The sequence below is a fragment of the Falco biarmicus genome, chromosome 7 (assembly GCF_023638135.1).
Source record: "Falco biarmicus isolate bFalBia1 chromosome 7, bFalBia1.pri, whole genome shotgun sequence".
Lineage (NCBI taxonomy): Eukaryota > Metazoa > Chordata > Aves > Falconiformes > Falconidae > Falco > Falco biarmicus.
This window is the reverse complement of record NC_079294.1, coordinates 71,012,202-71,038,171: the sequence shown is the minus strand read 5'-3', so window position 1 is coordinate 71,038,171 and position 25,970 is coordinate 71,012,202. Positions and strand designations below refer to the sequence as shown.

The 25,970-nt window shown below is 55.4% G+C and overlaps 1 protein-coding gene across 1 annotated transcript in view; it reads left to right on the top strand.

The window, feature by feature from the left end:
* The first annotated feature begins 304 nt into the window (after positions 1–304).
* The window catches only part of LINGO1 (leucine rich repeat and Ig domain containing 1), a 169,621-nt gene continuing 143,955 nt past the window's right edge, over positions 305–25,970 (top strand). Inside the window, exons 1-2 of the mRNA XM_056347506.1 lie at positions 305–572; positions 15,314–15,486. The gene's annotated coding sequence lies outside the window, so the exon portion shown is untranslated. The remainder of the gene's footprint in view (positions 573–15,313; positions 15,487–25,970) is intronic.

Here is a 25,970-nt window from a genome sequence, read left to right as displayed (position 1 = left end):
GGCTGCCCGCGCCCCGTGCGGGGGGACATGGCTGAGCCCCGACAGCTCAACGCACTGATGGCTGCAAAGGCCATCAACGGCAGCACCGCTGCAGCCACCAGTGCGCTGAGCTGTCGGGGCTCGGCCGCACAGCATGCCCAGCGCCCCAGGGAGCCCAAGGGGGCCGGGGGGTGCCGTGCAGCCCGGGGGAGGGTCAAGCCGCGTGCCCCCCCTCCCCCGGCTCTGCGGACGCTCTCTCTTTAAAGCAATCCCGGCCGCGATTTGTCGCCGGGGCCGGGCGCGGGGAGGCGGGGGCGGGCGGGGCGCTCCGGTACGGCGGTGGCGGCGGGAGGTGCCGGGCGCCGCGGCGGCGAGCGGAGCCTCGAGCCGCCAGCCCCGGGGTATGCGCGCGTCCCCGCCGCTGCCGCGGGGTGCGGGGGAGCGCGTGCGGCGGAGCGCGGAGCCGAGCGGCGGGGAGCGGGGCGCGGGAGCCCGGCCGAGCCCCGAGCGGCGGAGGATGCGCCGAGCCCCGCGGAGCCGAGCCCAGCTGCAGCGCGGCGCGTCTCGCCCGGCCGCCGCCCGAGCCCCCGCAGGTAACGGTGGCGGGGGGAGGGGGCAGCCGCAGGGGGATGGGGCTGGGGGGGCTCCTTGGGGACCTGCGGCTTCTCTGAGCATCGCTCAGCAAGTGGGACCTGCCGCCTGCCGCCCTCGCAGCGGGGCTAGGAAGAGGGAAGGGACCCCTCGGCGGCGTGCAGGGCTCCTTGGGGCAGGTAGGTGGGGGTCCCCGTGCTCGCGGTTTCCCGCCCGCCCCCCGCCCGAGCTGCCGGAGGCCCAGCCCGGGGTGATGGCAGATGCTCAGCGCCAACCTCAAAACCGCCAGGATCGAAGCTGGGCTTTGAGGTTGGGTACGCGCAGCAACCTCAGGCAGCAGGCGGGGGGCGGGCAGGGCTGAGCAGGGGGCTGTTGCCAGGCCGGCTGCTCGCCCACCTTGCCACCCACTCCCCAAACGCGGCCAACTTTGGGCTGACTCAATGGGGCACCCAGCGCCTCCGGTAGCGGTGGGTGCGGTGGGAGCCAGCCCTGCCTTGGGCAGCTCAGGCTGGAGCTGGAGCAGGTGGGAAGGGTGCCTGGACCGTGATGGCCGGACCTCTGGGGACCGATGGCTCAGTGACAGATGATACCCCAGGTTTAGCAACAAGGGTGGGTTCGATTCGATCCCAGACATTTGTTTTCCAGCTCTTCATTCTCCAGATGATCTGCCCTGCTAGGGAAGCTGCCTGCATGCGTCTTACGTCTTGTTCAGCTCCTCTGCCAAATTAGGGCAAACTGCAAAGCTGTCCTCCTGCCCCCTCCCCCCGTCCATGTCTCTTGAGAAACTGAGGCTCATCTCATGTTCCTTGGCTTGTACAGAAGCAACCCGCCACAACAGCGATCAGAGGGCCCCAGGGCTCTCCTTTTATCTGCTGCGCTGCTAACAGGAGAGAGAGAGAGGGGTTTAATTATCCTCAAGTGTCAGTTCAAGATAAATCTTCTGGGACACAACTCTTGGCAGGTGTGAAATAACAGGACGTTTTCATGCATGGGAGGCTGAGCTGAGAACAGTTCAGTGGTTTAATTGGTGGCTTCTAGAAGGGTTCATAGCAAGGTGCAGAAAATGGGACGGTGCAGGCTCCAGCAGCAATGCTGGTGCTACAGCTGTGGCAAAGGGAAGATGGATGCTGAAGGCTGAGAACTTTCGCTGGTGCATTGCTTTGGGGGCTCGGTGCAGAGCGGATGCTCTGGGCTGGTAGCACAACCTCAAGTCGATGCCATCCTCTGAGGGGCTGATGCTTTTCCAGCATTGCTTTGTTTCAGCTCATCTTTTCAGTCTCAAGGGAGTCCTTGCGGGGCTGTCAGGAGACGTGCCCTGTTTTATGGGATCCCCAGGGAGCCAAGGAGGAGGGAATTACCTCTAGAACCAAGGTACTCCAGAGCTGTGGCTAGGCACATAAAGTGGCATGGCCTCAGGGTTTATTGAACAGCTTCTCCTCCCTCCTCCTGCCGTATCCCTGTAACGCTCTACAGGAGCTCTTGAGATAAGCGTTTGGAGAGTTTCGGTTCCCTGACTCCATGGGGAAAAGCCTCTTCCCTCTCCAAATGGCTGCAGCAGGGGAGCTCAGTGCTCACGGGGGATGTCCCCACCCTGCCAGGGCTGCAGTGCTGGGATGCGTGGAGCATCTGTCTCCTCATCCCGCCCGGCTGAGATCACTGGCCCCAGGAGCCGGGTTCAGACCAGAGAGCAGAAGTTCCTCCAGACGGTCCTCCTGCCGTGGCGTCCCACCGTGGCCGTATCTACCGTGAAACGAGGCCTCTCTGCAGCCAGACCGTGTAACGAGTCCATCTGGGGCACACCGGTGGGAGGAAGGAGGACATCACCTTTTGTTTTATTTTTTATCTAGATGTGCTGAGCTGTCCTCTGTCCTTGTTCCTTAGCCTTCTCAGGGGGGATGTGGGTACGAGGAGCTGGTGTGCTGATTTTCTGGCTGAAGCTCTGGTGGTGTGTTGTTATTGTAGTTACGTTCCTTGTTTTAGGGTCCGTGGTAAGGAGTCAGCTGTGCTTCTTTAAGTGCTGATTAGAACAAGCCAGCCCTCACGCAGCTCCCACCGACATGTAACAGCAGCTGGGGTTTGGAGGTCTGGGTTGGTCCTGCCCCATCCACACAGTTGGTTCTAGCTCCTCTTGCTAATCGCTGGTGTCTGTTGCTGACACTGTAAGGGATGTTCAGTAAATGTCCTTGTAAGATGGTGAGTTTTGTAGATGCGCAGATACGGTGTTTTCAGGAAGACCCAGTTATTAGACGTCATCTCAGCACTGTCCCCTTTCCATTTGTGGCTGGTAAATGCCGCCGTTTGCTTGCAGCTGTGCTCCAGCCCCGCCAGAGTCGTGTCCCTCTTTTGCAAATCTGCAATAGGGAAACCCGGAGGTTGTCGTTTGGGTGCAAACCTTGTTGATGCTCTTTAGTGCTGAAGCACTGTGGCCTGCGTGGTGCTGGTCCTGATGCAGGATAGCTGGGTATTTGGCTTGAGTGAGGAGAGCTCTGAGAAGAGCCTTTCTGTCCCTTGCCGTAGTTAGCTGTGCTTGAGTCTGACAAAGGCGTTTTGGAGGCGTGATTGAGGAGGAGAGGCTCTTCCTCGCTTCTCCTTGGAGGTTAAACTGCTGTGAGATGGGCTGGACCAAGTGAGAGCAGAACCCTTGCTCATTTCCACTGCAACTAGCTTTTGATGCCACCTGTGACAGGAGCATATTTAGACTTGATGTATATCACCCGCCTTAACTTTGGGCTTTGGACCAAGGCATAAGAGCTTTTGACGCATGCACACACAATGGGGTGTGTGTGTGTGTGGAAATAATTAAAACAACAATCCTCAAAATGTTTGCAAATCCAAGAGCTTATCTTCACCCCAGGCAGGCAAAATTAACCAAGGGTAGGGTCAGTAAATCGCAGAATCAGCCACTTTCATCATCAAACATGAGGCGGCTGGGAGCGTGGCTGGCAGAAAGCAACGTAGCCACACCGAGTCTTTGTGGGGATGCTCAGGATCTGGTGCCACAGGTTTTTCCTTGAATACCACTGCAGCGAGTGGCTTGGGAACCAGCCAGGCTTCCAGCGATACATGGTCAGGATTGGACCTCGGATAGCTGTGATTAAGAAAAGAAGGGTGCTTGATGTACCAAGGGCACCCACTGAATGAACCCCTTGCTGGGGGCGGTGGGAGGGACAGCGCCTGGTTCAAGACCAAATGCAAGCCCCCACCTTTGTCCAAGGGGTCTGGTAACTTCTTACTCCTCGGCACTTCAGGTTTTTGTTGAACTCCCACACTTTTAGCCCAGGGAGGAGATTGAAACCATCTCTGCAAAGCTGAGAACATCCCATATGGAGACCAGCACGTCAGTGCTGACAACAGTAACCAAAAAGGAGCTGGTTGTTCAGCATGCCATCACTTTAGCCACTCCCCTACCTCTGTTTGCCGTCAAAGCCCATCTCCAGCGGGGCCAGTCTCTGCTGCTGAGCAGTGGCCATCATCTCTTGGTATTTGGGGGAGTGGCAGGGGGCTGGAGCAGAGCCCTATGACAAGATGGGGAAGGATCAGGGTGCCCTGGCATACCCCCAACAGTGGCGCACAGCACCTTGAGGCAGCCTCTGCCGCAGCTGACCATACGTGGGGCATGTGTCGGCAGCAGGGGGGAGAAGATGGGCTGGCATCTGGCCTTCAAATCTGTCCTTCTGCCACGCTGAGGGCAAACTCGGAGCAGGAGAAGCCGGGCGGGGGGCATCTCCCTTACCCGTGCTTGTGTTGAGCCAGGCTAGCATGTGCTCTGCAGGCAGCGGTGAGCCCGGGTGCCCCAGGGCAAGCTGCAAGTGGAAGAGGACGGCACAGGTCTCATTAAAGTCAGCAGGGGCTTGGCAACCCGTGCACAGGAGCACTGCAAGCGTCTGAAGGGCTTTTTTTGGTATGCTTGGATCTGGGATGTCGGCTGGAGCGGCGGCAGCTCCTGAGCACCCCAGCGGTGTCGGAGGCAGGGGTCAGGCCAGTCCATCTGGAGTTTCATGGCATTATCTCTTAAATGCCTTTAACTGCAATAGGATGGCCTGACTGATTGGATTGTGCTCTGTAATTAATTAGCTGGGTGCACTGTACGGGAAGCAGCTACAGAGGGAAGAGAGAGGGGGGGGGAATCTGCCAGTGAGAGCTGTTAAGCTTCAAATGGCCATTTCTCACTAAAGCAGCCTCCTCGCATAGGTTTAGTCGCCGCGTGCAGGGGGTTAGTTCAGTGTCCTGGCCCTTTTCCAGGCGAATAATTGTGGTTTTGCTGCCCAGCCATTCCCCCAGCGCCCGGCGTGCTGCACCTCACGCCTGTGGTGGGAGCCACTGACCCCCCCAGCCTTGGGGACCTGCTGGGAGGAGAGGGTCGGTTCAGGCTGGGGTGTATGGGGGGTGGCCCCGCTCCTCAGAAAGCCCTTGCCAGGGTGACAGACCCTGCCGGGGGTTAGGGTTGTGCAGCCCTGCGGGTTGCCTTCCCGTGCTGGTGATGGTTCCTGTGGGCCAGAGGCTCCCAGGCTTGGCCAGTGCAAGCCCCGCTGCCCTCCCTGCGCCGGGGGCCGGTGGGCAGCTCCCCGCTGCTTCTGCCCTGCATCTGCTTGGGCTCCTTTGTCTGCTTTTAGCATCCATTTGTATCTTTAAACAGAAAGCAACCCTCTTAGGTTAATTATTTTTTTTTCCCCTTTGTGTTTACTGTGGGGATTAATAAGGAACTGCAGTGTAAGGGAAATCTGCAACAGCTCCTTGTTTATTGTTTAATTTAGGAAAATGCAGCTGGGCTGGGCTCAGCTTGCCTGGTGCTGGGCCAGGGGCGGGGAGGGGAGCGCAGGACAAGCATCCGTGTGCCTAGTGCTCCTTCCTAGGCTGGTGACCAAAGGGCTTGGGCAGCCTGAACACCCGGCTGAGGGCTGGAGGTGGCCCCTGCTGTGGCAGGTGGGGTGTCCCCTGCCAGCCCTGGGCGGGGGGAGCTCATGGGTGATGGCACCTTTCAGGCCAGCAGCCTCTCCCTTCTCTTGTCGAGTGGAGGAGAGAGGGCTTTTCTCAGGGTGCCTCCGCCAGCTGTTGGATGTGTCCCTTGTAAGGTGAATTTTGCTTTCTGCCTGGGGGCACCTTGGCCCCTGGTGCAGGGACAACAGGCTCATCTTGTGGTGCTGGACCCGACCGATCCACCCAATGTCCACGGCTCCGTCTTCAGCTCCCGCCTTCCTCTGGTGCCCGGTTGGACAGCAGCGAGCTGGGGTGTTCTCTGCCAACAGGCACGTCCGTGCGCTTGTGAAACTTCAGACTGGCTTGTGGTGGGGCAGCTGATGCTCTGGTGGCATCACAATGGTCCCTCTGCCTGTCCTGCCTCCGTTCGCCTTCCTGTCCTGCAGGCGCTGGGAGGCTTTGCCGTGCAGCCCCCCTTGTTGAGCAGCTTGCTGCATGGTGGGAGTCTTGGGGGGGGGCTCTCCTCACGCTGCCGAGGGCCAGGGGCTCCCTCATGGTGCAAAGAGGCTGGGGTGGAGGAAGGTGGTGTAAAACCCTGGAGGGTCAGCATTGCCAGCAAGCTGGAGAAGAGTTGTAGTGCCCTTTGCACCAAAGGCTGATAAATCTTGGAGGAAAACCACAAAGAAAAAACAACAAAAAAGGCATGTGCCAGCTCAGCTTAACCCACAAAGGAAAACCACGTCATTTAAAAAAGAAAAGCTTTTAAAAATAGATTTTTTTAAGCAGAGAGTGCCACTCAGGAGAGTCAATGAGCTCTGTTTCAAGAGTTGGGAAATAAAATGCTCCAGGAGCTGTGAAACAAAACCTCTCATTTTCAAACTCTCCAAGTGTCAGGTGTGGCTCCTGGAGCTCTGTGTTGTTACAGATGGCTGTGCCGGATCCAGCCTGGCTGTGTGATGGTTGCTGGCTGCTCCTGGCTGCTGCTGCTTGCTGGAAATGGGGAATTCACCATCTTGGGGAAGGGGAGAAGCTGTGACTCTGATCTGTGTTACATCTTGCCTTAGTTTCTGACTTGCCGTTGGGGCTGAAGGCGGGGAGGTGGTGAGCTCCATGGAGCATGCCTGATTATTATTATTTTTTTTTTTTAAATTGGCTAAAGAGCCCTCCTATTTGCTTCGGTTCTGGCTAATGAGGCGCGTCTCACTTTGACAGTGTGTCACAATCAATAAATTTCTTGGGAGGTGCTGGGCTGCAGGGACGCCCTTGTGCTCCTGCCTGAGCTCACCCTCCTCCACGCTGCCCGGTGCCGCCGGCTCTTGCCCCAGCCCAGCCCTTGAGCATCCTCCCAGAGCAGGAGAGGAAGGTTGGGATGAAGAGGTCTGGCTGTGAAAGCAGCTATCCCCATGGGCTGGCCGTGAAGCTAGGGGATCTGGGGACTTCCTATGTTGTTTGCCTGGATTGGAAATCTGAAAGCAGAAATCACCAAGGACCCAGACCAGTAGTTGTTTAGCAGCTGTGATATCTGCTTTCCCATGTGATACTGTTTTCCCAAAGATCTCTGCTGTGGCTCGGTGTGAGCATTGTGCCAGGCTCCAGCTAATCTCACCGGGGGCTTGGGCTGGCTGGTGGTTAACCAGCAGGCAAGGAAAGATTGGTGAGGAGATGGTCTCCGATAGGAAAAATCTAGATGGATCCATGATCTTCAAGGCATTCCCTGTGGAAAGGCAATTCTGGCTTTGTCAGAAGTGCCCTGGTTGCTCCAGGAGGGTGCAGAGACTTAATTCTCCTTCCCTTCATATGCTGCTGTGGGGTACAGTGGTGGGGGGCAGAGCAGCTATCCCGGAATCCTTGCTCTGTGGAGTGGTATCTCTGTGTGTAGCAAAAGCATACGGGCTAGGGGTTGGTTGTGTGATGCTCGTGTAGGTGAGGAGAAGGGTCGTGGGCAAGCTGGGGGCTGCCACCCTGGGGCAGAGATGCTCAGCCATGTCTGACGGTGAAAGAAGGGGTTGAACACCTTGTCTGAGGGTGCGGACACCTTTGTACTGTTTGTTACCTCTTGCTGGTTGACACTAACCTTCACTCTCCCGGTGTCGTTAAGGGACTGCTCAAGGTTTCTAATCATTGATGGGAAGCACCACCTATTAACACTGCTCCTCTTTGTATTCTTGATGTATTCTCTCTAAGCATTGCTCTTAGTGGCTCTCCACTATTAGCTTTTGTTTTCTTCTCAATAGCTTGTCTAATAAACGCCATTATCTTGGGCACAAATCTACTTCATGTCTCAATTCCACTTGGCGAGAGTTGGTAATAACAGCGGAACAGCATCTTTTGAAAAGGGGCTCTGTCACCAGCAGCCACAGATGCCACTTCTCCACTTCCCACACCTGTCCCCAGAGCAGATAAAGACGAGGGGAAGATACATGGCCAGAAAGTGAAAGGGGCATCCGCCTGATAAATTAGATGTCTAAGCAGTGCTGGCAGCAGTCAGTGCAGCGGCTGCAGGGAGCGGGGCAGCTTCGCCCCTGCCGCTTTGGTAATTAGAGATGTGTTTATGGCCTGGGATCCTTCCTAATTCTAGCAGATTAGAGGGGAAAAATGGTGCTGAAGGGTGACAGCTTGTTGGGCAAGGAGATCAGAAGTATTTCTGATAGCCTGAAGGAGCTTCTAATCTATGGCCAAATAAAGCCGCTGCCTCCCAGTCTAGATCTGGTCCGGGGAAGGCTTTAACTGGTCGGCGCTGGGCTGCTTACTGAGTTTTGGTTCAGCCTGCAGGTCCGTAAATGGAAGCATTAAGGTGGCTCCGTCTTTCATCTGAGGGCAGCAGGTTCTCGAGGGTGTTCAAGCCCACTGAGAGCCGACCCTGATGCCGGCCTCGCAGCGACTCTTGCTTGTTACGATCACTCCTGGGCGAGCAGCTGAAGTGAAGGGTGAACAGTGTTTTAATTAAGGCAAGCCTTATTTCTGCCGGGCCAGGCAGCGTGCAGCTGCTGTGCTGTCAGGGCTTCCCGGGGGGGGTGTCCCTGCTTCGAGGGAAGGGGACCCTTAGTGGGGGCGTGTTGCCCGGGCTCCTCTTCTGAGCTCTGGCTTATCCCGTTGCTGGGATGTCTGGCTGCCTCCAAGAGCTGTCCCCTCCCTAAGTTATAAATATTTTATCTGCTCAGTACCTACTGCGTGAAATATTTTTTTTAAAACGCATTTTCTTTTTCTATTTTTTTCCTTATTGAGTTCTCGCATTTTAAAACACACCCGCCATGTGCACAGCACTCAGACGTGCTCTCGGCTTCCCCCCAAATGTAATTGCTTTAAAAGTGCAGATAGTTGGTGAAAGCAATTTTCTCTACATTACGGAAGACTCCAGCTCCTCTCATCCTTCATGCAAGTCGTTCTCCCCCAGTCCTGCGTTCTTTCCGTCGCTGTGTGATGCTCAGCACCTAGGCTGGCGGTACCTCTGCTTTCCAGGATGACGCTTTCACGTTTCCAGGGCTGTGGGTAGAGGCTTGAGTAGATGTGTGAGGGACCTCTCTGTGGGGGATAACTAGCTTCTCTTGCAGCTTCTCTTGGGCAAGGGTGGTGCTGGCTGGCCCCAGAGCCCTTCCCTCGGCCGTGCTGCTAGCAGGGTGCCTGCTGGTGCCGCGTGTCCCCCCAGCTGGCCGGGTACCTGTGCCAGGCACGTGCCCATCTTGGTTTTGCAGCTCCGCTGCCTGCATGTTTAACATGCTCTTTCTGTTTGCAGGACGTGTTGGGCTTTCAAAAGCATTAATGATGGAAAATAAATTGGAATCTGAGAGAAATAATCTTTAGGCATTCTCTGTAGGCCTTGTCTTGCCTTGCCTTCCTCAGCCATGTTGAAGGCTGCAGCTGGAGGGGAATGTAAATGAGGAGGAGCCCTGGGTCCCTCTGATCTGTTGTGATGCCTCTTGCACAGTGGATCTCGCTTCAGGGAGCGTAGCCACTTGCTGGTGCTGGTGCACCCAAGGGGGTCTGGAGAGGGTGGGAGTGATGAGGCGCTGCTGGACCTTCTTGGAGGGCTTGCAGTCCTGAGTCAAAGAAGGTCAGAGAGCTCAGGGCACACCAGGGCTTCTGAAGGTCTGTGCCCTGTTTGGGGGGCTTTAGCTGCGTCCTGGCATGGGGCAGCAGTTGTCTGTGCTGTGCTTTTTGGCTCTGCACCAACCTGTCCTGGGGAATCAGGACCCAGTGTTAGTGACCCCCCCTGCAGATGGGGTTAGGTCACAGGCAAATGTGCCTAAATGTGCTCTGCACACCCTGCCCTGTGCTGAGACCCCCCTCTCCTGCTTGGAGGGGAAGATGTGATTCCCTCAGGACCACCACCCTCACAAGCATTGGGGGTTGGTAGGTGGTGGGTGCAGGATATTTCCTGCCTGAAGCTCAGTTTGATCCTAAGAAGAATGAAATCAGCTGTGTGTCTGAGAGCCAGGGGCTCTGGCAGGTGCAGACTGGGCCACCTGGAGGAGTGTCTGCCCCTCCATCACAAATGGTGCCCACCTGAAATGTTGGCTTCCCATGACTGGGTAATTAATGGTATAGCAGGTTGTTCAGAAGGGAACACAATAATGAAAATCCAAGTTCTCAGTGCCGACGTTTTCATGACAGCCTTTGGAGGTTCCTTCTGTGCTTCCTGTGCTGGAGGAAGGATGCTGGTCACCCTTGGGATGTCCCTGCTGAGGCCAGCATCATCTCTGGGAGCACCCTAATGTCTTGGCTGAGCACCCTTACAGCAGCACAGGGTGCAGTGGCTTTGTCAGCATCAAAACTTTTGGTCCCTGGAGGAGACCCAATGTGCCAGAAAACCTGCTCATTTCTCCTGCCCCTGCTCCTGTAAACTAGACATGGAGCTGGCATGGACCAGAGTCCGTGGGGAGCCATACCTCACAGCAGCCTCCAGCGAGGGGCTGTTAAGGCACTGTTGCCGGTCTTAGCCTGGCCCCTGGGCTGCTCTCGGACACAAACCAGCCTTGTGATCAGAGCTGTTTCTATGTCTGTTTTCTGAGCATCACTTTAAAATCTGGGAAAATCCTGTTGCAGCAGATCCTGGAGCACTTCCAAGATGCCTGGGGAGAGGATGGATGCTCTGTAGGGACCCTGCGTGTGCCAGGCAGGGAGGGAAACCCTGCCAGCCTCCAGGGGCAGCTGCCTGATGTGGGGGCTGAACCTGGCTGGCAGCAGCAAGGGCTTAGGTCTGGCGGCTCTGAGCTTGGGAGGTTGCATCGCTGAGTGCATTTTCTCTTGAAGTTTGGACAGAAATTGTCAGGTTTTGGTGCTTCTAGTGCCTGTTTTCTCATGTGCTCCCACTGAGGGCAGGTTGTCTCCTTTCCCCTTAGAAATGGGCAGAAACCCAGACATCCCCAGGTCAAAACCTACTGAACTGAGAGGTTCTTCCCATTTCCAAGGGATTAGGCTTGGTGTGGCGAGGGAAACACTGAGGTTTGCTCCCACAGCGTGGGTGCCCATTGCGGGGAGAGCCTGGCACGGCATGTACTGCATCCTCCCAGCCTCGGACCTTTGCAGATGTCTAGATGAGGAGCAAGGGGGATTCACAGGTCTGAAACCTGCTGTAATCCTCATGTTAGCATGTTGGGTGGTGCTTGAACACCCCTCTCTTTGGGGTCTGGGTGATCCTGGTGGCTTTCAGCTACCACTGAAGCCGGAGTCAGGGTGCTCTGGCTGCTCCAGGGTGCTCCGTAGCCCCCCCAGAGTGGGACTTCTTACAGTGTATCCTCCCAGCCATGTAGTTATGTGCTGCTGTAATGGTGTCAAGCGCTGAATGAGCTCGGGCAATTTGCTTTATAAAGCAATGCACTAAATATGTCAACCGTCGGTGCATGTTTTTAATATAATATTTCAGATTGTTTTGAAAGAAGCCAAGATCTTTCTTTCCCTCTTCATTAGGAACATTTTGTATGAAAGGGATGAACAATAGAGAGAGTTTGCCAGAGAGAAAGCTTTCCCAACTATTTGTTGCTGCTGAGAAATCAGCTGCTTTTTACCAAAAACCCCTCAGTGCATATCAGGGCAATTAAGCAGTGTGTAAGCTGCCAAGGAGGGTTGTAGGACTGGATTTGCTGGAGATGTTGGAGGCTAGGCTTGACCGTAGCCGTTGGGTGTGCTTTAGGCACAGTGAAACCCCATTTCCAAAGGGGGAATGGACTAAATGACCCACCAGCATCTCCCAGCCGCCTGGGGGTTTCAGAAATACAGTCTGAGCTGCTCTGGCACGAGCGCTTCCAGGCTGGAGGAGTAAGCGGGTTTGTGAATCTTGTGGTGTTTCATCCCAGTAATGATGGCTTTGGCTTTTAACTTGCTTCTCAGCAGGACCAGGGATGGGTTCTGTCCTGGTCTCCAGCTGGGAGACTTGGTGTCCTGCCATGGAAAGGGTAAGACCTTCTGCCTGACTGGTTGCAATGCTCTGTTCTGGCTGGTGCTACTCGAAAGAAAGAAAGAAAGAAAAGAAATCCACAAAAAATCCCACTGCAGCACTTTTATCAGGGAAACTGGGTTCCCGTCTGTTCTCTGAAGAGTTTCTCTTTCATAGAAGTTGGAGGAAACTTTCAGGGAACTCCAAACTTCCCTCTTCAACAAGGACAAACATGGAGAGGTGGTGGGAGGGAAAATTTCCCCCAAACCCCTGCCAGCCCCAGCTCTCCTTCCATCAGGCCTCCCCAGCCGTGGCCCCACGGAGGCAGTCTGGGATGATTTCCTCACAAAATGGAGAGCAGCCACCAGCCTGGAGCCTTCCCATCATGGAAGAGCCTGTCTGAAAGCCAGGCAACCCCAGCCCCGTTAGCTGGGGTGTGTGGCACCGGCGCGATGGACCCCAGAGAGGGACTTCAGCAGAAAGGGTGATCTCGCTGCCAGGATCAGCCCACGAGAAGTGATCCAGACAGGAGAGGGCACAGATGTTAGTATGACAGTGGGCTGTGCCGGGATGCTCTGACCCACAGCTGGGTTGTGCTTGTGCCGACCTGCCCCAGGGCAGGGCAGGTGGGGAGGGACAGGGTGGCTCTGAGGTGGGACCTGGCCTGTTGTGTGTGCGCTCGCTGCAAGATGCTGCTGGGGATTAGTGCAGGCCCGGTGAGAAGCTCCCTGGGGATGCTGCTGCCCCACCGCAGCGTCCTCGTCACCTCCTGCACCCCGGACAGGCAGGATTTGGTTTCTCTTCACCTCCCAGTAATCCTGCTGCTCAAATATTCTACGTGCAGATTGGGTTTGTTGTGTGGGTTTTTTTTTCCCCCCGCGCTCCTAAATGGAGTGTTTAAGCTTATTCTTTTGTTTTCTGTGAAAGAGGCAGTAAATCCTTTATCCTGCCTGGCTATTTCTGTGCACGTATTTTCTCATTGTGCTCCAGCTTGTGAGCTGTGTCAAAGCCCAGAAACCTTGGCCTCTGTTGGACTCCAGACTTGGATTTCTCTGTATTTAACAACACAAGCTCCCTTGGACTAACAGTTCTTTTTTCTCCATTGGTGTCATCTTTTTTTTTTTCTTCCCCCCCAAATACCTGGTTAAAAAAAGCCCTGACAGAGGGAGTGGAGAGGAGAGGTAAATGGTCTGTTGTGTTCATTCCCAGCACAGCCTGCTAGCGCTGGCAAGGAGTCACAGCCGGGGTGTCCTCCTGCCCTCCCATGCCTCTGGCATACCGGGGATACCCCAGGGAAGGCCCCCCCCCTACTTCCCCCCTCCCCAGGGAGCTTTCTGGAGGTTAGCTCGGGATGGGCAGGTGCCTAATGCTGGGGCAGTGGATCCAGCGGCACAAAGGCAGGATTCCGGTGTATGGGGAGGCGGGTGGCTGGCGGTGCACCGGGGCCGTGTGCCGGCTGTGGCTGTGGTGCCTGCTCCTGGGAGCAGATGTGGGGTGGCTCCCTGGGGGGATCTGATGGAGGGACAGCCAGCCCCATGGCTGGAGAGAGGCAGGCTGTGGTGCTGGTGGCCATAGGTGGGACTTGGGATGGTGGCACGTGTGCTCCAGCGGCTCCGTGCCCCCGCGGTGGTGGCAGCAGCCAGGGGTGGTCAGTGCCCCCGGTCCCAGCTCCACCACCTTTGCTCTGCAGCCGCATGGCAGCTCACCATGCGGGTAGCGTTCCTGTTTGTGTGAGAACAAAAGAATAAACAATGGAAACTGTGATTAATTAGTGCAGCTAATTAGCAGCTTGCTTGGCCTGGGCTGGAGCTTGGCAAGGTGCCAAGATCAGAGGAGAAGCCAGGGGAGAGACTGGTGGAAACCTCTTTGGGGACAGAGGCAGGGGGAGCAGGGAAGGGGAGGGGGTGCTTTCCCACCACCCCTTTGCAACATACCCGTGCCGGGAGCTTGGGCTGGGGAAATTGCTGCCCCTATACCTCAGAGGTGCTCCTGACACGCAGCTATCGCCACCCCCAGCAGCATCCTTCCATTCCCTGTTGCTGCCTTCACTGAGAGATCGCTTCCCTCAGCCACAGGCAGCATCAGGAGCTGGGCACTAGACCCCCCTGTGCTCCAGTGCTGCAGGTGTTAATTACTGAGCCCTTGTTAGGGTCGGTGAAGTTGTCTTCCAGGTGAAGTAGTATCCTCCTCACTCCCCTTCCCTCTTCAGCAGTACAGCTGTCTTACTTTTTGCTCTCCATTTTGCAAATTAGCATAAGGACCACGATCAGCAAACAAATTTGCAGCAAGTGCATGGTGGGCTTGGAGATTTGGAGGAATCCTTGGCAAATATTTGCCAGCCTCTGCTGCTAACCTCATGGATACTTTTCATGACCGAGAGATGCTGAGTGTAACTGGCAGCTTGGGGTAGGTTGCCAGACCTCAGGTTGGGGATGGCTGCTAAAAACCACCTCCGCTAACAGCACCTGCTTCCATCCCTCCTCCTCCTCCCTGCCCTCTCCCTGTGCAGCATGAGGGTATCTTAAGATGCGATACACTTGACCGCAGCCCTTGCAGGATCACATCATTCCCATTAAAAGGTGGCTGTGGCTAAATACCATTTGCTCAGCAAGGTCTAAAGCGGTGCCCTTTGGAGTAATTGGGAGATGCAGCCCCTTTTCTGAGGATGGGAGAGTCTATTTTTCAAGGCGCCATCACTTTATTATTAATTTGTTACACACGGACTGCTCAAAACTGTTTGAGACGCAAAAGAGGATGTGAGCTCTGCCTTGGGGACCTCACTGCTAAATAAATGCATTAAATCAAACCCGTGCTGGAGAGGATAGCACTGCACAGGGAGGTGAGGCTGGTTAGAGGAGGGGTGAAGGGTGCCACCTCCTCCATCAGAAAAGGGTCTCACTTCTCTTTCAGCATTGAAGTTGGCAGGAATACCTGCAGATCAGCAAGTCATGGACCTGCTTTCTCTTAGTATTTCTGAGGTAGCAGGAGGGAGAGCTCCCCTGGCCTCATGAGACCCCCAACTCGGCCCATTTTGCTGGGGGGTCCTTCCCTTGCATGTTCTTGGCTGCATGCATCAGTGCGGGCAGGTGGGCTGCTTGCCCAGGCAAGCTTGTGCTTCCTGTGGACCAGGGATGCTGGAAGCACAGTAACACCCCGTAGGAACTGCTCCCAAATACCACCCTGTGCCTGCCAGGAGCCCCTCAGGGGGTGCTGGACCTTTTCAGGTGTTCACATCTGCTTAAGGGTCCGGAGCTAAGCAGGTCCCATGTGGCTTCTCTTGTTTCCTTGATGATGGGGAGGGGGGAAATAAAAGCAATATAGAAAAAAGTCAATATTTAAAGTTCTTCACCTTCCTAATTTTCAAGTCAAGCTTGCTGTGGGGTGGGTTTGCTCGGTGGGCGCTCGAGGCCATGCGTTCCCTGCCTGACATCTCCTGTGCCTTCTCACCTACAGCCCCCTGCACCCGGGAGCCATGAGCCGCCCTCAGCACCCGCAGAGCCACTGGAGCAGCCCCCCGGCCACAGCCCCCCGGCGCTGCTAGGCTTCCCTGCTCCCCCAGGAAGGTGCCTGTCACAGGTGGGGAGAACCAGCTGCACCCGCACCCAGCCTCTCGCGTCCCTCCCAAGGTAAGGACCGCATCCTTTGTCTGTGAACAGCAAGGAGGCTGCTAATGCAGCTGAAAGCTAGGTTATGTCTCGGGTCGTTGCACCTCCTGCCTTGCCCAGGTGGGCTCTGTCCCCTGGGCAGCATGCACAGCTGCTGGCAGGCTGCTCCTCTCCCCCTCCGCTTGCTGGGAGGGCCAGGTGCTGGGTCAGGGGTGAGAACTGCCCTTGTCTTGCAATTAAAAGGTGATTTTGAAGGTGGCATCGCTCCTGATGTAGCCGGTTGTTGGCAGACTGTATCCCACCTGTGAATTTGCTCGTAGTTTTAGAAGGTAGCCTGGGCTGCTGCAAGGAGCCAGGCTTGGGTGGGACCAGCGCCTGGTGGCTGCCTCTGCTTCCCTGATGTACTTTGGAGGATAATTGTCTATAATTTGCCTTTTAACAATGCTCTGGAGGCTTCCCAAGCGTGCACTGCCTTTGCTCCCACTGTAAAAGGCCTTTGGGGTATTTCGGAGGCTTCCTGTGGCAGGAGGATGCAGGGTGGCTGGGGGTGGCTGTGTGTCTGGAGGGGGACTGAGCCCCTGGCCCAGTGAAACACACTCGTCTGCTCTTTGCACATCACAGTAGGGTTTTTTTTTTAAGGTTAAGGAAGTAGAACTGGGTTTGTGAGCTGGGGCTGAGGCTGCTGTGGGGCTGACCGCCCTCCTGAGGGGTGCAAAATCAGTCTTCATGGCTGCGGAGTGAAAATTTAGGTTTAGAACCCAAAACCTCAATTTCTGGGATTGTTTTGGGTTTTTAGACTTTAGGGCCTTTCGTTTTCGAGCTCCTCCTTGCAAACAGAGGTGGTGGCTGTGTCTGGTAACACAGGATAATCACAACTTGTCCACATGTGTATTACCCTGTGCTGGGCAGCTGGGGCTTGGAGGAAGATGTGGATGTCGCCAGCCTGTCACCCTGTGGGCATGGGCTCAAGACTCCTGTTTTGGGAGGTCTGTGAGAGGGTCACAGTAGCCCCAGTGAGCTAAAAACACAAGTTGTAGCTGGGATCTGACTTGTCCTGATTCCCTTTGGGAGTTCCCTTCTCATACCTCTGGAGCTGGGATCAGCTGGGATGCTCCAGCTGTCCGGCTAGGGAATTGGGGGCAGTTAGCGCTGCTAGGGCTGCCGTCCGCGGCCATAAATATCCAGCCCACTCTAATCCTCCTGGTAGCTCCAGCACTGCTGTTTCCCTGAGAGTTATTTGACTCTTTGTGTTGCACTTCTCAGACAAATGGCTTTTAAATAAAACCCTCTGCTAACTCGTTAGGCCTCCTGTCCAGGTCACTTCCTGCATGGATGATTTATAGGGCTGCTTTTAACATTTTATTAACTTTAAATCGCCGGAGCCAGTCAATTGGAGTCTATCCCATTAGCTGTGGTGAGTGGCAGCCCGGGGCATCAGGCTCTCCTGCAGCCTCCCTCACTTCTGGGGAGGCTTCGATGCTCCAAGAGCAACCACATTAAGAGATGGGAAGGAACAGAAGGAGGATTTAGATAAGGAGGAATAGATCTGGGATGGTTAAGGAGATAATGGGGCTTGTGATCATATCTGGGGAGTTGGCTTATCCCCTGTCGTTGTGTTTTCTCGGCTGCATCCCCTGCAGCATGTGCTGAACTGTGCAGCAGTGGGTGAGGAACATCAGGGCTTGATAAAGAGGTGGCTGCTGCAGAGCGATCCCGGCAGGGCAGCGCTGCCCGAGCATCCCTGAGCACCTGCCTTGGGTAGGATGTGCCTGGATTAAACCCCTCCTGTAGCCGTGCCAGGGACAGATCCTTGCCTAGTACATGCACAAGCCCCTTTGGCTCCTGGCATCCCATCCAATCCAGTGGGCTGCTTCCAGGGAGCCTTGAATCTGGTTCCCAGCCATCTCAAACCCTCCTGCACAGCACAGCAGCTCTGAACCCTCTTTGAGCAGAGCCAGCTCTGGATGGGTCCTGCAGGTGCACAGGGGGCTGCTGGGGGCTGGGCAAGTGGCGACCATTCCAGCTGGGAAATCCAAATGAGATGGAGATCTAAGTGATACCAGGCTGCAGCAGCAGCTTTGATTATCTCCGGTTTTGTTGCTGCTCTCCCCCTGTGCCCTGTCTTTGTTCCACTCGTGCTTGGAGATACTATTCAGTGGAGTTTTCCAGCTCTTGATAACAGGGGAAAAAAAACCCCGAACTGCTACACAACCGGAGCTAATGAGCTCTCTCTGGAAATAAAAGCATCCTGAGGACAGCCTTGCCATACAGAACAGCCCGTCCTCTGTGGCTGCTCCGGCCACTGCCTCCAAGTGGTGGCCCAGCACGGGGCTGTGGGAGCTGGGTAGGGCTGTCACCTCCCATCCTTCCCCCCCACCCCGCCATTGCTCATGTGAGGCATCCAGAAAGCTGAGCCGTGGTTTGCCCCTCTGGCAGAACTCTGCTGTGGGGACAGGGATTTGGGAGCATTTGTCTGACACCCCGATGTAGAGCCCATCACGTCTTGCATGCACGCAAGACAGGGCAAGGAGGAACACGCGTACCCCCATGGGTCAGGACCAGCTTTAACTGGCTTGGAAAGGGATCTAGGTAATGCCTGGCTCCCGTCGCGGGCTGGGCATTCTCTGGGGTGCATGGATGTAAGGAGGTGGGCTTGCTGCAGCCCTGCGTATGTGCAGGGAAAGCAGACCTGCAGTCCCCAAGGGCTGTCAGGGTTGTCAGGCATGCGGCCAGGAGGGAATTTATCTTGCAGCAAAGCCGGCATCTGAAAGCCATCGCTTCTGATGTGCCCATGATTTGCTGAAACCTGCGTCTCCTTTGTCATATTTCTGTCTGTCTCTGCCTCAATCCCAGAGCAAAGACAGAGAACTCGCAGAGAGGAGCGGGGTTTTTTTCCCCTCCACCTTTAAATATTTATTGTGAGCTCTCAAGATACGCATGCTGTGATCTGGGGAGCCTGCCTGCGTGCTGGCACTGCCTCCTGCATGGCAGAGGGAGGCTGCTGCCCTTCCCTCCGGGCAGCGCCGGCAGAGCCTGCCCCCTCCTCCTGCCGCTGCCCCCTGCAAGAGCTGGGTCCGAGGGGAGCGACGCGGGGGTGCACCTCTTCCCATGCAAGTGCTCCTGTGGGAGCAAAACCAAAGACCCGCTGACGTGCTGTGCAAAGGCGGCTTGGGGTTGGGAGCTGTGTTTTTGGGGAAGGGGTTGAGACACACGTAAAAGCAACCTGGCCCACCCGGCGAGCTCCATTGCTGGGGTGGCACAGCCTAAATGGCACCCACCCCTCTGTCCCCTGCCTGACTTTCCATGTCCCCAGCAGCATGCAGAGATGCCGCTGGACGCTTTCCCTCTCATCTCTGCAGCTTGTCCGGGGCTCCCAAGGTCGTGCAGGTAACAGGAGCAATGCTGCCAGCTGGGGCTTTGCAGCCTGAGCTGCCATGCTGCGCCTTGCGCCTCCCTCCTGTTCTCTTCTCTTGCTCTGCTTTTCCAAGCCTTCCTGCTGCCACTGCTTGGGCACACGCATTGAATTCCGGGAGAGCAGCCCCGTGCCGCTGGGATGCGTGTGCCCGGCATGCCGATGAGGAGCAGGGCTGGTGCTGGGGAGCGGTGTCTCTGCCCTGGGGCGTGCTGCAGCTGTGGTCCTGGGTCCCTACAAAAGGGGAGATGGAGTCCCAGCTGGCTGCTGTGACCCTCCAAGCATTTCCCTGGAAGCTGGTTCTCCCGCAGAGCTGGCTCACCTCTGGCTTTACCGCTGCAGTGCCTGGACCAAGGGAGAAGGGATTTTGCATCTTCCCCTTGCAGCTCAAGTGTGGTGGTGGTAAACTTTTAGGAGAAAAGCCAGGAGCTGGTTTCTCAGCAGCTCTGCAAGGGATAGGAGGATGTCTGCCTTTCCAGGTGAGCACGCAAATCGCTACCTCTGCCTCCAGTCACTACAGCCCGGGCGACCTGCTCAGCAGCTGGCAGTCATCAGCAGAGAGGCTTGTCCCGTCACCCCTGGCGGTGCCAGCCCCGGGCTCCCTGGGACCTGTGAGCATGTGGGCACTGATGCAGAAAATCCTCTGCAGAGGCCTAGGGTTGGATGGCAGGTGCAGCTCTACTGGGAGATGCCTTGAAACCAGCTCGTAGCCAAAGGCAAGAGGAGGCAGTGGAGACAATAGCTGATACAGTGGAATTTATTTTTTAAGGAGAAATAAATGCAAGTCGGCTCACTGGTGCAGTGCTAGCACTGGGAAATTAAACTCCAGCAAACTGCAAAGAGATGAGGTTGGGACCGTGACGATGGTTCCCTGGGCTGCTTTCCCCACACCTGCCTGCCCTCTGCCTGCACCCACCATGAGCTGCCAGCAGGACCAGCCCTCTTCACCCTCACTGAATTTCAGACCAGAACAGCCTCATTAGCAGGAAAAGTTTCCCTGAGAGAAGTTACTGCTGCTCTTAGAAGTGCAATTATCTCTTTTCTGCTATCGCAACTGTGGGCATTGAAGTCTGCTGTTCTTACACCGTGTCACGGCAGAGATCTTGTGCACAGGAGGGTGCTGGCAGGAGAAAATAAGTGGAATTATAGCATGGGCAGTTGTTGGAAAGAAGCCCTCATCACGGGTTTGTTCCCACCTGGTTGCCTCGTTGGAGCCCCTGCCTGCCCCTTTGCCCCTGCCTGCCCTTCCTGGCATCTGCCCGCGTGTGGCGTGGCTGGGTGGTGGCTGCACATGGGTTTTAAAGAAGGTGGAGGAGATGTGCTGCGTGTCAGGCTCCTCGCCACCCGTGCCCCTTCCTCCTCGTGGTGTCACCCCTGGCCCAAGGCTGCGGCACCCTAGGGCTCCCTGGCTCCAGCGGGATTGTTCACTGGGCAGCACGTCGGCAGGAACGGGCAGTCCCAGAAGTGTCTACTGGGAGTGAAAATACGAGGTCTGAGACCTGTAGTAAACATTTCCTTAAGGTTCAAGCTTACTCAGGCATCGGGCATTTGACCGAGCAAACCGCTGTGGCACTCCATGAGCCATGGGGAAAGCTCACATAGCACGTGCAGGGGAAGTTTGCAGCTGGATGTTGTAATAACTTTTTAGTGAATGGTTGGGATAAGTCATATTTCATGAAATCAGCCAGGAAAAAGATTGCTGATTAATTCATTCTAATAAACGATGGTGAGCAGTGTGTCTTGGTTCAAGCCAGACTGACTTTTACAGTGATTCATGGATTTTTCCACAGGAAAAATCACCTTTGTGGGGTTTGCTGGTGTGCAGGGTGCCTGGTTGCCTTCGTGAGTAATTTCCCCCCTACTCTGAAAGCACCGGGATGTGGAAAAACAATGAACTTCTCTGCAGGAGCTGCAGGTGGAACTGGAGAGGGAGGAAGGCTGTGCTGGGCTCCACCGCTGCAGCCGGTGGCTGTGTCCTTCTGAAGAGCACCGCGGGAGCTGGGGGAGTGGGAATTTCACTGCCAGAAATGCCGAAGGAGGCGAATCTTGGGGAAGAAAGAGCAGAACCGAGATGTCAGTGCGTGCCATTCCAGGCTGGCCAAGTGGGGTCAGTTGGGACCGGCTGCTGCTCCCCCTCGCAGCGTGCGGCAGCACTCCTCCGGCAAAGCAAACACCCGAGAAGCACGTCCCGGCATCATTCGTTTGTATTTAATTTGAGTTTTCTTTATTTCCAGCACCTTAGCTTTGTGCTGGAAGCTGGCCAGCCTCCGTGGTCCTCCGTGCTGCTGGGATCCACAGGTCCGGGGTGGGAGTGTGTGCCGGAGGCGGCAGGCAGCGTGTGGCTGGAGGTGTAGCGTGCGTCTGTGCGATGATGCTTTTTTAAAAGAGCTGAGGTGGGATGGGGAAATGCTGGGTGAGGCACTAGTCATAGGTGTGAGCAGTGCCTGCGCCTCGCAGGCGGGGCTGGGGGCGGCGGCGGCCCTTGCTGCGGTGCTGGGGGTTGGGTTTTAGTTTGGAAATGGAAGCAAAAAAAAAAAAAAGTAGTAGTTCTGCTGAGCCTAAACTTGAAACTTAATTTGGTTTCATGGTGAGATTTTTTTTTTGACTGTTCTTGGTGAAAAATGCAGGTACTTGGCCAAAGCCTTGAGTTTCTCAGCATGGGAAAGGAAAAGTGGCACAATGGTGGGAGAGGCGTGTGTGGAGAGGCAGTTGCAGAGGAGGAAGAAGTCAGCCTGGAGGTCGGTCCAGCCCCAGGAAGCGACAAGCAGGCTGACACGTCCCTTGGTGCAGTAACACCCCATGGCAGCATGGCTCTGCCCGCCAGGTACCCGCCCAGGTCCCTTGTCCCCGCAGTGGCTCCGCAGCATTGGCAGGGGCTGCATTCCCAGACCAGCGTGCCACCGCCACCCCTCCAGCCCCCCCTCCACCGCGGTGCCCATCCCGTATTCATTACGATGCCCGTGTACTTCTCTAAGCCCAATATACTTTGAATTACTGCTCATCTATTCCTCTTGACATCCTCATGCTCATAACTGGGAAGCCTGCATTACCCGTTTGCACATCTGTCAAACTGCGTGTTCCTTGGCCATTTCCAGAGATACATAAAATTGCCCGTGGTTATGACATTATTGACAACCTGCCCCGTCTCCTTCCCCCTCCCCGAGCCCAAATGGCTGCCTCGCTTTATGAGGATTGATATTTGGGCAGTAAATATTTTAGAGCCTCATCTGATGAGTGTGTCTGTGCGGGTGAATACATTTCTGGCTGAGGACAGATGTTGGAGCTATCTTCATTGGAAATGCGGGGCCTTGGCTTTCTCTCTCCTGCCTTTGCAGCATCTCTGCCATCTCCCTGCAGCCCCCCAGGGCTGCCCGTTCCCAGTGGAGGAAAGGAAAGCAGAGGGAAAAGCCAGGCGGGGGTCGCCAGGAAGGACTAGGGCTGGCTGGACAGGCAGAGCAATGCCAGGGGTGCTGGCTGTCGATGGCCGATTGCTGCAGCATCCTGATGCTAGGCTCCCCATGTCCATCAACAGCAGGATTGAATTTCTACGGGCAAGGTGTTTTCCTTTCCCAAACCCAGGGAAACCACCAATTTCTGCTGTGCTGGACAAGTAGTTTCAGCCCTTTTTAAAAAAAAGACTATATGTGTCAGGCTGTCTGTGGTTTCTGAGGAATATATTTTGACTTGGGTGTTCTGAAAAGCCACTTCATCTCCCCAGATTTCAAAATGCACTTTAGGAGATGCCTCTAAAGAGGAAACAACTTGGGAACAATACAGCCTGGGTGATCTGAACAATTTTTTTTATCTTGCTGAGAAAAGTAAAGCAGCCCATTTTCAGTTCCTCAAAACGATTTGCTCTGTTTTCCCTCAATCAGCAAAACAAAAAGTGTTGCCTGGTTCCTGGGGAAGAGCAGAGGCAGGTGCAGCTCCTGCAGAGCCAGTGGTGCCAGGCCGGACTGCAGCTGCCTGCGGTTGGGGGTGTCACAGCTGGGGGGCATCGGGATTTGGGGAGCTTTTGAAGTCCATCTGCGCTCAGGCTCTGCCGGAGTTTTGCTTGTGTTACTAAGTGGAGTTGTCCTTGCACCCAGATCCAAGCCCAGCTGGGCCTGGGGTCCCTTCCCGGCAGGGAGGAGGGCTGCCCGGGGGGCTGTCCCAAGCCCTCTCCCCGCAGTGGCGCTGGAGCATATGCAAGGCCGGTCAGCCCACGGGTGCCCCGCTCTGCTCAGTGCTGCCTTGTTGCCATTTTGCTGCTTTTTTCCTTTCTGAGTGTGGAGTGAGTGCATTGAAATGTGTAAAAAAAAATATATATATATATAAAAATATATATATATATAAAAACCCCCATCATCTGCCTGGGAGTGGCTTTGCAACCGCTTGCTTGCAGTTCCTTGGAGCCTTTGTCACGAGGGCAGGAGTTTCCTGGCTCTGAAGTGGGGTGCTGTGTGCGGGACTGGGACCCACTGCCGGTGGGGCCAGGGCGAGGTGATGTGGGGGCTGCCGGGCTGGCACCCCCGCCGGCGTGCCACCCAAGCACCGGCTGTTCCCAGGGTGTGGGTGTCCTTTCCCAACCCTCTTTGCTGGCTGCCAGGGGAGCGATGTGCAAAGGGGACGCGGCAGCATCACTGGGTGCTTAGGGGCAGGGAGTGGGATGGAGCATTTCTGGGTCCTGCTGCTTGGCGTTCGGAGCTGTTCTGTAGGGCAGCGGGGTGCCAGGGGGGTTCCAGGGGTGCCCTGTGGGTCACAGCCTGTCAGCCACCTTCTTGGGGGCCTCTGTGCTGTGGTGAGTGCAGGTGGTTGCTGGTACCACGGAGTCCACTGTACCTCTTGCATCCAGTTTGCTCATTCAAGGAGAGCTCTGTGATACCAAGGAGCTAATCTGTACAAGACAGATTTGCAAAGGTGCTGAGGGAGGAGAAGTTGTCCAGCTCTGCTTGCAAGGGTTTGGTGTCTCCATCTCGCAAGAGCCTTGCTGCAGGAGTCGCACACTGGGGTGAGGAGTTCAGTGGCCTCGTTTGCTTGCCAATGAAGGATGCTGCCCTGGCCCTGGCCAGTCTGCTCTTTTATGGCAGTGTAGTATCTATTTATTTATGATTTCTGTGGGTGGTGTTTTGGATGATCTATTGAGCCAGAGTGAGATATTTTGAGGCACAGTGAGATATTTTAAAAACATCTCATCACTCTGGAAATATCCATGGTGCGATAGCTGCGTATTAGTCATTCGGAAAGGGAGTGATTTCAATGAAAGAAAAAACATTTCAGCTTGTCAGAGCATTTTCACTCACTGTCTGCCAGTCAGCTGCTGTCAGTCTTCAGTCTCTGTGGCTGGTTTTACTCTTCTCAGGCTCTGCCTTTTTATTTTATTTTCTAACAAGAAATAAAATAAACCCTCTAATGGATATTTGTAGCTATGAACTCATCAATTGTCAGTAAGAAAAAGCCTTTAAAAAGATGCAATAAACCTTCTTTGCAGTGGATTATTTCCAGTGGGATTATTTCTCCTGGGGACTATCTCCATTTGGAAGGAGAAACTCCTCTTCCACATATTGGACCTTGAACAAAAGCCCCTGCCTCCGACATGATTTATCCCCCTGGAAGGTAGGAGTAACTCCAATACTCTTGCACACCAGCTGGGGATGCAGAATTAGGCTCACGGAGAACAGGAGGAGAGATGGTTTTCTCTTAGGAGAAAAAAAAAAAATCTGTAAGAAAACACAAGTGATGAGGCCCCGTCCTGCAAGGGAAAACAGCACAAAGCCATTCAGCAAATGAAAAGCCAAATGAGCTGTAAAAAACCCTCCACCGTGGTAAGAGAGATTTTCACTTGGAGGGAATCCGTTGTAAATCACCTAACATTCAGCTTTGCGCTGCCATTTGGGAAAATGTTCATCATATTCTGCTGGTCTCTGCTCTTACTTTACCTGTATCTATAGCTGGGGTTTCTACAGCACAGCCCACACGCCCCGGGGAGGAGGCGATTCGGCCGAGATGCTCCCATCTAGTTTGATCATTCTCCATAATCAGGCTAAGAGTAATTGCACTGTAGTTACGCTGTGAGTACTATGCACTGTTGCTGTGCGGGATGCAATTGCCATCGCCTTGTGCAACCGGTAGATAGCTGCTTAAGTGACTCAAAACTATCCCTTTGTGGTGAAATGCTTGGTTGGTGTTGATGCCCAGAGTTTTCCCAGGGTGTGGGGTGCTCAAGCACATCTAAGGGCACCTCCAGGGAAGCCTGGTGGGAATGGGATTGTGCCCGAGCTGTTTTGGGGGGATGTTTCTCTGCTGCCCATGGCTTCCCCTTGGCCAGGGAGCCCTGGCTGGGTTCCCCTTGCACCCGGTGCCGAAGCCTGGTGTGTGCAGGGAGGTGCTATCGCTGCGGCTTGCCCCCCCCCCCCCCTTCCCCCACCCCTGCCACCAGCGCTGAGCTCTGGCTGCATCCCCACGCGTGCCCACCCCACCTCCTGCCGCTGCGGTCAGAGTGGCTCCAGCCAGGGGTTTAAAATAGAAGCTATTAACTAAAGAGCAGGAGAGGGCAGGGGAAGGCAGCCGGGTCCCTCTGGGGGGATGCCAGCCGTGTCTTGGGGTTTAGCGAGCCCTGGTGCCTTGGAGCCTTCTCCCGACTCCCCTGGGATGAGAGGGGCATTGCTGCCCGTGAAAGCAGGAATCACGGGGGTCAGGGTGGCGGCTGCCCTGGACCAAGTGCCCCTAAACCCCCTGTCTGACCGAAAGCTGGGCTTGGCAGCGGGGACTCGTAAGCTTTACAACTTTTGCTTTTTATGTCTGGCAAAATGAAATCAAAATGGCCAACCAGAGCCATTTCTTTCCTTTAACCTTTTCACTTTCATGCCCACACTTGACCCAAAATATTCTTCTTTTGCTTCGCACTTGGCACTCCCTTGCCGGACAATTAACACAAGCTGACCTCTTGCATTTCTCGGCCGGAGGCAGGACTTCCCACCCAGGTGGTGCATCTCTTGCCTTCCTGGCGTGGTACCTCCTGCATCCCTTTCACGTGGTGAGCGTGTCCCCGTCCCGCGCCCCTGAGTCAGCAGTATGCCGCGGCTGCTGGCGTGCTATTTCGGCTTAAAAAAAA